We start from the raw sequence: 16,426 nt of genomic DNA on the forward strand, positions 1-16,426 counted from the left end.
CACTACAATATGACCCCTACGTACCAAAATCCTATTTGGCCACATAAGTTTACTGTTAGAATCCACGGCTGCAGGTCATCTTGGTCGCAGGTCTCAGTCTGGAACACTGCATCATGTCTTGTCTTTGTTCCGGCTGTTGCAGGCAGCTGGAAATCCTGTCTATCTGTGTGCAGAATCAGCTGCACACTAGTTATTTGTCTTGTCTGTGTGCACAGGCCAGGTGCACACTAGTCTGTCATTAGGGAGGCTTGCAGGGTTTTGCTCTAATTGGACACTGCATCTGTTAAGTTACAGCTAGCCCTTCACTTCATTCCGGTTATACTGCCTGACTTCCACCCGACCACGCCCCCTGTTCTGCCGATCTGGCTGCTCCCTCCCGGAAGGAGCAGCCAGATTGTCGGCAAGTATGCTTGTGTGTCATATGGTTCCTGCATCTCAGCCTGCTAGGCTGCCTATGCATTGATTATCTAGCCATGTCTGTTTATGTCCACCAGAGTCAAGTTTGCAGTGTTCTCATCTGCGCTGCTTCCAGTCAGTGTTCCTGCAGTGTCTAATGGAGCATAGACACGGTCAGATTTTCCTTCAGATCTGAACGATAACGATTTAAAAAATTGTTCAATCGTTCATATCTGAAGGGAAATCTGACATATCTGTCAGATGAATGATTTGAACGATGCGCGTTCCCGATGGTCAGATAGCGATATCTGACATCTGATGTGTTTGCAGTCAGACTTGGACGATTCCATTCATTTTAATGCAGTGAAAAATCGTTCAAATCGTTGAAATATTTGGTAAAATCGTTAAAATCGTGCATCTGACAGATCTGACAAATCTGACTGTGTGTATGCTCCATAAGTTCATCTGTTTACTGTCCTGTCTCATTCGCATCATCTAGTTCCAATCACGTCACGGCCCTCTAGGCATACATGCCTACCCTCCCGGTTTTCGCGGGAGGCTCCCGAATTTTTGGGTAACCCCCCGCACCCCCGGAAGGGTAGGCACTTGTCCCACATTCTGCACACTTCCTAATGAAGTGGGCAGAATTTCGGCGGCGATCGCGGGTCCCCGTGTAGGGGGCGGGGCTTAATTATGTGATTCTACATGAATCGCATCATTCAGCCCTGCCCCTTATTTAAATATGCACCAATCACTGCAATTTGCTGCCAAGGGGGTGGGTCTTAATGACGCAAATTGTCAGGCCCCGCCCTCATCGCAACCCAGCTGCTTCTCCTCCCCGGGTTCTCCCAGGGAGGAGATTGAAAAGGTAGGTAAGTATGCCTCTAGGCTGCTCCGTCCTGTCTCAGCCGCATCACCTTGTTCCAGTCACGCCACGGCACTCAAGGCTGCTCCGTCCTGTCTCAGCCACATCACCTTGTTCCAGTCACGCCACGGCACTCAAGGCTGCTCCGTCCTGTCTCAGATGCATCACCTTGTTCCAGTTACGCCACGGCCCTCAAGGCCGCTCTGTTCTGTCTCAGTCACTGCACCTAGTTCCAGTCGTCATGGCCCTCAAGGCCACTCCATCCTGTTTCAAGTCACACATCGGCCCTCAAGGTCGCATCACCAAGTTCCAGTCGTCATGGCCCTCAAGACCGCTCCGTCCTGTCTCAAGTCGCACCTCAGTCCTCAAGTCCTGTCTCAAGTCGCACATCAGCCCTCTAGTCAATTTGCCTGTCTTGTCCTTGTCAGTCCAGTCCTGCCTGTTTTGTCCTTGTCAGTCTAGTCTTGCGTGAAATCCTGCATATCATAGTCCTGGTCGCTCCTGCCTTGCAGCTCATACCCTGGGTCTAGTCAGTCCCTGTCTAGCATCCTAGCTGCACTATAGTCCCTAGATATTCCTCATACCATAGTGACCTGTCGCTGCTTGTGTTGTTTCAGTGTGTGTTATTTTTCTACAGCCTCACTCCAGCTAGCTCCAGTTGGGGAAGGACTGCCACACCTCTACCCAGACTTGTCCATTGTCTGCAGTCGTGCGATCTCATCATCGAGTGAGAATCGTAACATTTACACCATCTTTAGATAGTGTACTCTGCTTTAAGTCTATGGAGGCTTACAAGCAGCAGACAGATCTTCCTATCTCTTACCCACAACAGCTGGCCGGCAAAAACTGACAATGTGCGTATGCGCGGGTTCTAAAAGCCTGCTTAGTTCTATTTATGTTTTGTAGGCACAGAGTAATTTAGTATATGATCGATCCTTCTGGGAGATGTTGCTTTATAACTTTCACTAGTTAATTTTGACACTTCTAACTTGTTCTTCCACCAAGAATATGTCACCAGTATACAACATCCCCACACATCCATTGTTGTGGAAGACTCCTCCTCACTTTCTTTTTGCAGTCACAGGCTTTCATCAACTTTTATGATGAGTTTTTCTTTAGCAGCGGATTCACCAAAACTGAGGCAGAAACTTCCAAGGTAAATGTTTAAGTTAATGGCTGTCTTGTTGGCCAAATTAAGTTGTAGTTGACAACACTCAATTGACATCTATATAATAAGCGAGAAACTATGTGTCTCTGTTTGTCCGTTTCTCCTTTATGCACAGCTAGAGTTTTCTATCTAGCGCCACCAAATTTGGCATGGTGGTGTAGACCAGGATTAAGTTTTTTGTTTAGGTTTGAACTTCATGAGGGCCACACACTGTCACACAATCCCATAAAAAGGGACACTCTTAAATTACACAGATTCTAGGGCTGAGGGGCTGGCTTTATACACACACTGTCACACTCTGGCAGGCTCAAGAGCAGCTCAGCACTCAATGCAATTCACTGTATACATTCAGACAGTGGCAGACAATGCTAAGCATATGGAGATTACAAACAGCAGGCGTGATTCATCGCAGCCACACAGTGACACTGTGGACGGGTCCCTTCTGACTGGGAAAGGGACTCCAGTCCCTGCATTCCCCCCCCCCCCCCCTCCCTGATGGCAGCCCTGCTAGACATGGTATTCAATGTTAGTCTGCAGAGTGATTTTAGGTGGTGATTCAGCTGTGGACGCAGTGACAAAAATCATGCAAATCCGTACTGCATGTGACAGCATTGCAGATGCGAGTACAGCATCCTAAGAGGCAGCATTGGATCATCTGCAAAACCATTGGCCATCTGAGTAACACTGAGGTTACTCAGATTGATCATTGCAGCTCCATAGCCGAGGCCAGGAAGTCTGCTTCGGGAAGATGTAGAACCTGGCCTCGGAATTCCTAGGAAATGGCACAACACTCCCCCGTTTTCCGGAGTGGGAGGGTGGCACTGCCCCAACCCCGCTCCCAAATGGGCGCAGCCTAAATGACTCAGGGGGCACTGCGTGCGACGACGCAGGACCCATTCTACACAAGAGCAGAATGGGTGCTGAGCATAGGCAGACGCCCCACCATCAGAGATGTACACAAAGTATTGGGTTTGCATACATCTCTGAATGAGGCCCAAAGAGCATAGTCAATAACAGGCTGGATCAGAACACTAATACAACAGTCTGTAGGCAGGTGATAAAATGGTGGAGTGCAGGGAGGTTCTGCATTGTCCCACCAATATGGCCAGGTAGAGTAGCCGGCAGATTTTAATACAACCAAGTGCTGCATCATTGGCGTGGAGCGCACTTCAGTGATTGGGGCTGATTCAGACACCTTTCCTATATGGTAGTAGCAGCCTGCTTATTAGTTTATACTATCCATGTCTATCGATCTTTGAATACTAAAATCTGAGCGCAAGCATATGGAAGTCTATCCCGTCCACTGTTCTTACATGCGCAGTTGCAGTCTTCATTGAACCAACCCTGTGCTGGCTGCAAAAGATCCATCTGAAATAGACGGCCCATCTCTGTCCACACGCTATAAATGTGCAAGGAAGATGGCTTTCGTGCCCATGACACCCCCACAAGACAGAAAGGATTTGTGCTACATCTTAGTCCTACAGAATTATTACATACTTATTTATTCATTTAATTGTTATTACTGTTGTTTATGTGTGTTTTATTTTTCATATTTATATTTATTTTTTTATTTATCCATCCATTTATTCATTGTACCTATATTATTTCTTTTTATTTCCTTTTTGGGCATTCCATGTTTTTCTATATGTATTCCACTGCTGGCTATTTAATTTATTTATTTACACATTTATTCCTGTTTACCAGCGCGGTATTTCTTTCTTTATATGCTTTGTGTGGGATTGACATTTTTTCCCCTTTTGCTATTTACCGCTGCAGGTACAGTTTCCAATATCATTGTGTTTTTAAGTGCTAAGGTCTATTTGTCCTGTCTCAGAATTTGCAAGTCTCATCGCACACAGTGAGTCCTCAGTGGTTAATTTCGGCACGCCCATGTGTTCAAACAGACAGGCACGCCTGCGTTTCTCCAACCACTTCCCCGTCTCCACCCCCAAATGCTCACGGACTGTCACTCACCCTGTGATGGATTCCACAGTGCGTCCGTAATCGCAGTGTGTTCGCCGTGCACACGCAAGTGCGGTGCATACGCATGCGCAGTATGCAACATTTGGCCGATCTGCGTACGCGGTTGCAATTGTGATCCATGCTGAATCAGGCCCTTGGTCCCCCGCAGCTTATGCCATCTGTAGATGGCACAAGCCACTGTAGCTGGGAGAGAGTTCCATAGGAAGCCACCCCCAGCCATGGCTGCCACACATGTCTGGTCTGTAGACTACGCATGCGCAGGATCCTCGGCCCAGGAGCGAAGAAACCGCTGGTGCGGTCACTTCACTCCCAGCCCCTGTCCCTGTGAGTGTAATATGTTACATTCGGGCACTATGATCGCATCCTTCAATGGGATCATGGACGCTAATATCGGGTCCAGTTCGCATTACAAATGCGATCATTAATAAATGGACCTAATAACAACATTACATTGGTACAAAGTTGAACAAGTTAGATAGTTCCAGGAAGGTTCACAAATACATATACTGTATACATAAGTACTACCTGCATATTACACAAATACGAGGGAAATTCTATTTCTATACAGCGAGTTGGGCCATTCTGGAGCGGCACATTGCGCTTCCCAACAACGCAAGTTTTCCCCTCGCACCCCATAGGTATATGCCGATATGTTCCTAGCCGGGCAATTGAATTTCCCCCATAGAGAAATTAATAGGAGAAAGATCCCTGCTTGACACATCACATCCTAGTTAATGCAATCGGCAGATGACAAAACACACACACGTTGCTAAGAGCAGACATATTCTGAAAATATTTGGTCAGATTATAAACCAGAGGAGACATTCTAGGGATTCACATGTGGCGCCGGGCATCACTGCGATGCCCAGTTGTGCACGCATCGAGCAGTTACAGTAATGCCGGCATCGCACATTATCCTGTGCATCTCCATATAAAAGGGTCCCACATGTAGGGAATGCTGAAATGCAATGTTCCTGGTGCATGATGTTATAGTGGGATGTGATGTGGTGCATGTCTGCAGAGCCACCTGAGCAGTCCTACATGTCATGCCATGCCTTGCTATGAATGTTTGTCATTAAGTAAAAGCATTATAACCACATATAAGAGCTGTGATGGACTGGACATAACTTTAAATGTTGGGAATGGACTGCAGGGGTTCCAGTCAATAGATCTACACTAAAAAGGTCGACAATGTCTAGATAGACATCGAATGGTAGACAGTCAATAGGTAGACAGGGACAAAAGGTCAACAGGTACAAAAGGTCTACGCACAAAAGTTCGACATGGATATAGGTAGACAAACAACAAACAGCAAAAGGTCAACAGGTTCAAAACATTGCTGTTGAAATGGTCGACACAAAAAAATTTGTTTGACTTGTTTTTGTTTTATAGAGTTATGGTTATGGTCAGGCACTTAACAGAGGGTTAGGATCTAGGAATGACGTTTATGGTTGGGCACTTCCCCCGATGGTTAGGGTTAAGCACCAAGAGGAGGGTTAGCGTGAAGATTAGTGTAATGGAGCGTACACACGGTCAGATTTGTCAGACTTGTCAGATTTGCAGATGAACGACTGAACGACTAAACGATTTGAACGATTTGACCAAAGTTTTGAACGATTTGAACGATTGAACGATTTTTGACTGCATTAAAATGAATGGAATCGTCCAAGTCTGACTGCAAACCCATCAGATGTCAGATATCGTTATCTGACAAACGGGAACGCGCATCGTTGATCGTCCATCGTTCAGGCATGTCAGATATGAACGATTTTCCTTCAGATATGAACGACTGAACGATTTTTAAATCGTTATCGTCCATATCTGAAGAAAAAATCTGATCGTGTGTATGCACCATTAGAAATAAAAAACACATGTCGACCATTTTCATGCCGACCTTTTGACCCTTTCAACCTTTTGTACCTGTCTATCTTCATCCATGCCGACCTTTTGTGTGTCAACCTTTTGTCCCTGTCTACCTATTGACTGTCTAACATTTAGGGTCTATGTAGACATTGTCTATCTTTTTACAATATACCAAACCCGGACTGGAGTACTCCCCCACATTTTACATCTATCACATGCTTCATATACTGTATATCTTGCTGTTGGATTGTTGCTGAGGCTGACCTGCAGGACTGTGGTGACTCAGGTACTACAAATATTATGGTAAGTTATATTTCCCCTTCAGATTTTGTACCTGGAAGTGACGTAAGTCAGGGCGGAAGTGCAGTTTTCTGCCCATACTGTCCACCAAAAGAAGAAAGTTGCTTCGCTCGCCACGCTTCGTGCTCGGTGGCTCGCCACAAGACTATATTCACCCTCTATGCCGATGTGGATGGTTGGGAATGACGTTGGACAGTAACTGACGTCAGGGTACATCTACGGAAGGGGATATAGCTGTAACCCAAATTATTACCTTCCAGCTGTCAGTAGCAGCAGCACAGTCACCAATTGTTTTGTGTGATCTGGGGGTTTTGGCAGATTGGGGAGGGGCTTATATTGTCCCGATTTTAGATGGCTTGATAGTAGTTATGTGGTAAAACATGAGCATATTGTGTCCCACACGTTTTCTGACAGGAACGCGCATTTACCTCTGCTCGAGTCCCCAGGTCCCTGCTCCGGACAGTGGGCACAGCTGCACACACAGACCTCCCGCTCATTGTACTGCCCCCAACTGCCACAAACGGCTAATGTACTGATTAGCTTTCATATAAAAAACGCTGCCCCTCTATTAACTAACTCAACACAGGTGACTGCAATCCAGGGCCGGCTCGAGGAACGTTCGACAAGTGCGGCCAAATAGGGGCGCCATCCCATAGAGGGCGCAGCCCTCCCAACCATCTTGATTTCATAGGGACAGTCCCGTTTTTCAGACACTGCCCCACTATTTCACCCGCGGGCCGAAGTGTTCCGCGGGCGGTCGGGAGGTTGGGCAACGCTGACGCAGCGCGGCGTGCCGGATCCCTGAGAAGCTGAACGGATGCTGCGCGCATGCGCGCGGCATCCATTTAGTGCAGGAAGAGGACTGGAGGCAGCCCAGCTACTAAAGGAGTGCTGGGCTTGCCCACAGCCTGACATTAAACGTGAGGCATGCCATTCGGGCACGGCCAGTAACCGTGTAATTCAGGGGGTGTGGTCTATGGTAATTAGGACACACCCCTCTTCAGTTGCATGCAACTTTGCCATGCGCAGAGTTAATGGGCGCCTCAGTCCCGTTCTGCACAGGGCGCTGCTCCTACTGGAGCCGGCCTGCTGCAATCATTAGGTGGGAAGTCCTGGAGCAGAACGTATTGTACCGGGTGGAAGAGGTCATATTGGAGGGTAGGTCAGTGCTTCTAATGTTCAACCATCAGCTATGTGTCCTTGAAACATATAATCATTCATACCTTCCAAACGTCATGATTTTGGCGGGAATTTTAGAAGCGGTCCCACTCGTGGGATGGTTGTGAAGTCACTCTTTGCCACCATGTACCATCTAAACAATGTAAAGAGTGGCTGGGGGAAGCCCAACAGCTCAGGAAGTGCTGGGCACGCCCGCAGCATGACGAAACAATGGGAGCATGACACATGGCCACCTTTTTTGCGTGCGCGCACAATCAGGGGTTAAAGTGTGCCGGAACTGCTTCTACTTGGAGACAGAACCAGTTCCACCTCCTCCGACTCACCTTAGCCCGGCGCCGCAGGGAGGCTCCATTTGCCGGGCACCCGCTGAGATTTTGTTACCAGCGGGCGTCCGGCACCCTCCCCGCAGCGCCAGCCGGAGGCTGGAGCTCACTTTAGAGCTCCGGCTTCCGGCTCCGCTCCCCCAAGGGCACTATGGGAGAGACGTCATGACATCTCTCCCATGGTTCAGAAGACTTGGAGCAGCCAGGCGGACCGGAGGCATGTAGGAGCGGGGCTTAAGGTTAAGTATTGTTTTATTTTTGTTGTGTAAGTGGCACTATAGAGGGGATAACTTCTGGGGGCACTACTTGGGGCATTACTCATCGGGCACTACTACTGGGGGCATTACTACAAGGGGCACCACTCCTGGGGGCACTGCATAAGGGGAACCACTCCTGGGGGCACTGCATAAAGGGCACTACCACTACTATGGGCTCTGCATAAAGGGCACCACTACTGAGGGGCACTACTACTGGGGTCACTGAATAAGGGACACTACCACTGTGGGCATTGCATAAAGGGCACTACCACTACTAGGGGCACTGCATAAGGGGCACCACTACTGGGGGCACTGCATCAGGGGCACCACTAAAATGCGCTTTGCATTTGCATAAGGGGCATTATTTAGTAAGGGGCACTACTGCTGTGGGCATTGTATAAGGGGAACTACTACTGTGGGCATTGTGTATAAGGGGCACTACTGTGGGCATTGTGTATAAGGGACACAAATGTGGGCATTGTGTATAAGGGGCACTGCTGTGTGCCATACATGAATAAAGGACACTACTATGTGGTGTAATGTGAATCGGGTGAATTAAGATTGTGCTACTGTGTGGTGTCATTTGAATTGGGAATACTTATGTGTGACCACGCCACTTTTTTGGGGTGTGCTGTCCCTTTTTTTTTTTTAAAGCGCAGGGGGGGAGGGGAGTGAGTTCAACTACTTCTCTAAGACCACTTTAAGCACTGCACACAGTGGGCCTGATTCAGAGCCGGACGAACTGAAAGAGCGCTCGCTCTGAATCAGGGCGTTTTTTATTTTTTTTGTGCAGCCATCTGACCGCTCGCTTAGCTGTGGGTGACCACCCACAGCTATTGTGAGCGGCCAGGTGATAGTCGCGATGGTCCTTGTGGTAGGGTCTCGTTCCCACAAGCACCAGTGAGCTTTCAGCTCTATTAGAGCCTGAAGCTCACCCACTGACATCACTCGTGATGTCAGTGGGGCCGCCCCCCAAACGGCAGGCGTTCCTTCGGAAATGCCTCCGTTTGCCCAGCCACCCCCCCTGCCCGCCTCCAAAACGGGGCAAGCTGTCAAACAAAATCGACAGCTGTCCCGTTTCGGAGCGAGACCCATAGTGACGGAGCGCCCGTTGCTAGCCGGGTCTCGCGCATGCACACGACGGAGCCAGCTCCGGCATGCTCATGCGCAGTGACCAAACATTGACCCGCTCGCGAGTGCTATGCGCTCGCGAGCGGGTCTGAATCAGGCCCAGTGTCCTGAAGCCCCCCTCCCTAGTGTTGGGAGGCATGGGACAGATATAAGAGACCAGCTTTCCAGTGTTCTGCTAATATGACGCTTCTCAATGTGTACTCTGTTCTTTTAGTGTTTTTCTTTCATCCATTACTGTAGAACAAGAAAAACCAATTAGGGCAATGTTACCTGCTGACGCTTGAAAGGGAATAAATAAATAAAAGTTATAATGACATTCCTTATATAAGGATATGTTGTCGGTATGTCCCTCCTGTAGTTCTTTCCTCAGGCACAGAATTGTACAGAGGGCTTGATTCAGAGCCGGATGCTCTGACAGAGTGCTCGCTCTGAATCAGGGCCGGCCTTCTGTTTTTTCAGAGAGGCCTCCTGGCTGCTCGCATAGCTGTGGGTGACCACCCACAGCTATAGCGAGCGGCCAGGAAGATGGTCGCAATGGTCAAGACCATCGCGACCATTGGGCTTGCGACGAGACCCTTGTGGTAGGGTCTCGTTGCCGCAAGCCCTAGAGTGCTTTCGGCTCTAACAGAGCCGAAAGCACTCCCACTGACATCACTTGTGATGTCAGTGGGGCCGGCCCCAGACGTCTGGCCAGCCACGCCCCTGGCACGCCCACCAAAGGAGGCGTGCTGTCACTCACCATCGACAGCACGCCCCCTTGGGTACGAGACCTGGAGCGACGGTTTGCCCGTCGCTATCCGGGCCTCGCGCATGCGCACGACGGAGCCGGCTCCGTCGTGCGCATGCGCACTGGGCCACCATCGACCTGCTTGCGAGCGCACAGCGATCGCAAGCGGGTCTGAATCAGGCCCAGAGTCTTTTTGCTGTATATGGAGCCGTGGAGTTTGCTATTTTCTCCTCCTTTGATCCCTTTCAAGTGCCAGCGGATAACACCTGGTGGAACGGGTCATGTTGGAGGATCTGGTATACAGTGTCTCGGGTGTGGGGATACCGTTAAGGGCGACTGATCTGGTGGCTGCTTTTAGCACACTAGGGGCCCCATTAATAAATCTGCTTCTGAATCCTTCCATGATCCCAGTATTCTCCATTTCAGAATTAGGCTCTGATTCTATGTGGCTGACCTCATTCCATAATAATAGTAATAATACAGACTAACGGGATGTAGTCGGCATTCCGGCGTGCGGGATGCCAACGGTCTGAATACCGGCGCCGAAAACCCAACAGGTTGGGATCCCTGCACCAGTATCCCGACCGCCGGCATCCTGAAGGTATCGGGGTGTTAGGGTGAGGTAGTGGGGTTAGGGTTAGGCACTGGGTAGGGAGTGTTAGGATTAGGGTGCAGGGAGGGGTAGGTTAGTTTTAGGCACTAGGGGGGGAGGCTAGGGTTAGGCACTGGGGAGGGGGTGTTAGGTTTAGGGTGCGGGGAGGCGGAGGTTAGGTTTAGGCACTAGGGAGGGAGGTTAGGGTTAGGCCCTAGGGGAGGAGGTTAGGTTTAGGCCCTAGGGGGGAGGTTAGGGTTAGGCCCTAGGGGAGGAGGATAGGTTTAGGCACTAGGGGGGAGGTTAGGGTTAGGCACCGGGGAGCGTGGGTTAAGGTAAGGGTTAGAAAAGTACTCACCGTCTCTTCCTATGGGTGTCGGTATTCTGACCAGCGGCGTCCCGACAGCCGGGATTTCATACCCAAACCAGACATCTTCATCTATAAATTGCAGATCACTGCAAAGAGGACTCAAGGTAATTGTTTCTATAGTACATAGAATGTGCAGTGACCAGATTTTCTTCTTAACTAAAGTTGCATACACACGTAATGATTTGTGTAGTTAACGATTTTCGTTAACGATTTCCCTTCAGATTTTCCCTTGAAAAATAGAACAAATTTCTGTAATGAAATGAATGATTTTTACAACGATTTCATCAACGATGATGGCTGTGCTTAGCTGAAATCGTTATGTAGGACAGTCAGAATGGGCGATGAACGAAAACTACCAATTACAAAGGGGAGAACGCATTGGTAGTTATCGTTCATCGTTTTCCCCTGAAACTGGACGATTTTTTTGAATGATTGAACGATAACGATATCACTAACGACCAATCGTTCAAAAAATCGTTACGTGTGTACGCACGTTACAACTGGTGGTGAGGTCAAGGTAATCACACCCTCCATCCACTTGCAGTTACACCAGGGTCTGCAGAGTTCAATTAGACAGGTTACATGTGTTACCTACTAGCATTAAGGCCCTCATTCAGAGCCACTCGCTATTTGCGGTCGTTCGTTCTAAAACAAGGGGTGGCTATTCAAATGAACCGTTCGCTGTTTGCGGTCTGTTCACGCCTCTAGGTCTGAACGAGCGAGCAAAACTTGCGTTCGTTTTTTTGAAAAATACGCCCCCTGGCCGCTCGCATCCTACGTCATGTCCGCTATTTATTAGATTAATCGAGTACATCGACCAGGGTATGAACTGCTCGCTATTCTTGTGGTTGGTTTTTGCTACCACAATTTTGCGAGCAGTTCTGGCTATAAAAGAACCCAGTGACGTGGTCAATGACGCTGCTGTTTTAAATATGCACACCCATAAAACGCCCGTTTTGACCTTTAAGCACGCCTGCGATCGGATCTCCACTCCCCGTTTTCAAGCACCTTCCCCTGTTACCACCCACATACGCCTCTTTCTGTCACTCAAATTATCAGGCATTCGCTATTTTGCGAGCACATGAATTTCGGCCGCACTGAGTGGTTCGCGCATGCGTATTACGATCCGTACGCATGCGCAGTTGGGCAAACATCGCTCGGAGCAAACGAGCAGCCACTTGCGTCCGGCTCTGAATCAGGGCCTAAGTTAGCAAAAAAAAAATTGTTTTTAAAAGCATGCCACTGTAAGAAACCTTTTACAAGCAGCAGTGCTATAGAGCCACTAAAACAAAGGGATAACGAGCGTTGATTCCTCCACGAATGTGTAAACCAGCACCAGACTACACAAGCTGCTCCGATCACACAGAACAGGGAATACAGCAGCTCGGGATACCACATCATAGACTGCACCATACGCAGGAAACCATCCTTGGCTAACAGACCCTCGTTTACATTGTGTCTTCCCAGCATTCATGCTGCCCTGTGTGTACCGGGGTCACGGATGAAAAACAAGACCTCAGTGATCCTAATGAAATGTTAAGGTGTCTCTGATACTCATTCCCATACACATACATGTGTTTATTTTAGGGATGTGCAGGCTTGGATAGGTTCGAGTTTGCACGTTGAGTTCGGATTTTTCCCTCCAAAAAAACGGAACTCAGAAAGAGGCAAAACGTCATCTTGCATGGAAGAACATCATCATTCCTGGACAAAAGTCCAGGAATGATGATGTTCGTCCATGCAAGATGACGTTTTGCCTCTTTCTGAGTTCCGTTTTTTTGGAGGGAAAAATTTGAACTCAACGTGCAAACTCGAACCTATCCGAGCCTGCACATCCCTAGTTTATTTATATAAACTTTAACCAAGCAAAACCATCTTTCTAATATACTCTGTCATTACTGTACTTTATTACACCACCATAATCCAATAAAAATTCTTTCATCTTCTAATCATTTAGCTTTCTTGCATAAGGAAAACCAAAGTAGATATTCTTATTGTACACCAAATGGTGATCTGTGAGAGAAATAAACACTAAAACAATGTAAAGTGCGATATTCACACCCCACCACAGAATGATAGTAGCAACGCCGCAACAGGTTGGCAGTGCTGACTCTTGGAAGTAAAGCACTGCCCGGGGCATCCTAAGTAGACCTACTGGACGCTCCGGGTGACTCTGCAGTAGAACTACTGGCTGCAGGGTGCCCTGCAAGCAACGTTCATGTTCTGTGGGGCAGTGACGGTGCCACCCCCAGGGCCCTGCTGCACCCTGTGCGATGGTACAGGTCACACACCCCTAGTTATAGCACTGATGAGTGGACTGGAAAGGATGTGACTCCCATTCGCTGCTCATCCAATCACACTAGCTGCAATATGATTGACTGGTGATGAAGACATGCATGTACATGCATTGCCTACTTTGCTCACACATCAGTGGAGATTAGTTAAATCGGTAGAATGCAGCCACAATCATGATGTCAGTTAGGTTATAAAGCCCTCAAAACAGGACTGTCCTGACAAAATTGAGATGGGTGTATGAGGTATTATTTTTTTTAACATGTCTGATATAGTGTTTAAACTGCAGTGTATAACCCTAAAAAGTTACCTACAATCAGGCGATAAAAATCTACTAGGACAGACAAAGGGCCATATTCAATTTGAGGCGAAAAGTCCGAGGTCAGACTTTTCGCCATCATCTACGTTTTTCCCTGGGATAAAGTATCGGGCACGTGCCCACTTATCCCCGTATTCAATTAGGAATCAGCGAAAACGAGACCTGGCGGAAAGGTAAGTATCGGAAACTCCTGTCACTTTTGGGGAAATCAGCCTGTCACCCCCCAGAAGATGGTCTGACATGGGGGATCACTATGGGTACCCCCGATTTGGCTTGCTGAAGGAAATTGGGGGTTTTAAACAGCTGCGGCAGGGGCATAAATGCGGCTTTGAAGAAGTGGTGAGGAATAACATTTAGCTTTTAGTTTTTTTAAAAAAAATAACTAGTCCCATCAAATTTGGGGTACATGAAAATGGGTGCAAGGATATTTTTAAGTTCCTAAAGTGATTTTAAAAAATTCTTCAAAAATCCACCTGCCACAACTACCCGCATTCTAGAAAACACCTGCCGCATACTAGGGGACCCCCCTTGAGTTAATTTCGCAAGATTTTAAGTTTGTCTCCCATCTTTTTTTTTTCACCCCCTAAATTAAACCACTTTTTTAGGGGTGTCCTATGCTTATTGTTTTTATTTTTTTTGTCACAGATTAATTTAAGGGGACATTGCAAAGGCTGCAGGCTACTTTTTTTTTATTCTGCACCCCAAAACCCCAATTCTGCACTTTTCTTCGCCACTTCTGCAGTGTTGAAAATTTATCTCTTTTTTTTTACAAAGACTTTTCACACCTGCGAAATGTCTTTGAAATTGAATATGAGGTTAATTGAAAATGGCGAAAATGACATCATCAGCGATAAATTATCGTCGATAATGGACTTTTCGCTGCAAATTGAATATGGCCCTAAATATGCATATTGACATTTGTGCTTGCTTGTTCCCATTTGTTAATGATTATTGGAATTGCAATAATTATAATTATTTAGTAATCAGTATTTGCTAAATAGTTCATTTTTGGTGTTATGCTGTTTTGAAATCTCCACTTGAATCTGCCTAGGTTGCAAATAGGAGGCCACACTCATAAAAAGTTATACATGTCCACAATGTAATTATAACCAGCATATGGTAGCACAAGAGGTTCCCAAACGCTGTCATTACAGCCCAGGATTTAAGGATATCCATGCTTGAGCACAGATTACTTAATTAGTCAATTTGTTTTAACCATCTGGACTCTAGCATGGATATCCTTAAAATAGGGATGGACATCGGAAGCCGATGGTTAGGGATGGACATCGGAAGCCGATGGTTAGCAACATCAATGGTTCCGATTTGATGGAAGTACTTTTCCATCGAATACCGGAATTCGATGTTTGCCAGCCATCGGATGCAGCTTTCCGATGGCTGTCTGTGGGGGGTGAGCACACGCCGCTGCTCTGCATAGCACAACAGCAGGTGAGCAGCAGGGGACTAGAAGCTGTGCACATGCGCACAGCATCTATTCTCAGTGTAGGGGGAGCCCGGGGGCAGCCCAGCATCTTGGAAAGTGCTGGGCACACCCCCACAGTGACATGGAAGGGAAGAGCCGCGACTCCTTTCCATGCGTAAGTATAAACATCGCAATGGTTATACTATTGCATGTTTGGGATGCCATCACATCGCTTGATTTGATGTCGGAACCCCGGCAAACATTCGATGGCGGGCTTCCAATGTCCATCCCTACCTTAAAACCTTGACTGTAATGGCGGAGTTAGGGAGATGCTGTGCTATCAGCTAGCTAACCAGGCCTCCTAGAAGCAACTACTCATGTATAAAGGCCCCCATACATCAGAGATTGATTGCAGCAATCGTGCAATTTGCAATCGATTGTGTATAAAAGCTTTCCCTTTTGCAATCGATTACAGATTGCAGAATTGCCACAATCGATTGAAAAAGGGAAAGATTTTTATACGCAATCGATTTCAAATTGCACGATTGCAGCAATCTCTGATGTATGGGGGCCTTTAGTCATGTAAAGATTTTCTGTCCAACCATCCAACTAGTTGATTGGTTGGAATGAAAATCTGGTAAGGTATGGGAGTAACTGATTATCAGCAATTTGCTTCTAAATGCCAGAAAACAGATGAAAATGATCGTTCAGACAAGTTTGATAAATGTTTGATCTAAACCACAGGTTCTCAAACTCTGTCCTCAGGACCTCAGACAGTGCATGTTTTCCAGGTCTCCTCACAGGATTGCAAGTGAAATAATTAGCTCCACCTATGGATCTTTTAAAATGTGTCAGTGAGTAATGAATACACCTGTGCACCTGCTGGGTGACTTGGAAAAAGTGCAGTGTGTGGGGTCCTGAGGACCGAGTTTGAGAACCACTGATCTAAACAATTTGTTCAAACAACAGTTTTTGTCCATTTTCCGGCATTTGGGAGCAAATTGCTGATAATCAGTTACTCCCATACCTTACCAGATGTTCATTCCAACCAATCAACTAGTTGGATGATTGGGCAGAAAATCTTTATGTGTATGCAGCTTGACTTTTGGGAGTCTGTATTGACACCACTGGATGTTTCTCATCTCTGGTTGTATTGATCTGTGCCAAATTGTACCTTATGAGGGCCCACTATTTTGTGTAGTGTTGGTGTATTGATGTTTCAGCTTTCTTTTGTAAATGTT

The sequence above is a fragment of the Taudactylus pleione genome, unplaced genomic scaffold (genome assembly GCF_031769625.1).
Source record: "Taudactylus pleione unplaced genomic scaffold, aTauple2 ptg000329l, whole genome shotgun sequence".
Lineage (NCBI taxonomy): Eukaryota > Metazoa > Chordata > Amphibia > Anura > Myobatrachidae > Taudactylus > Taudactylus pleione.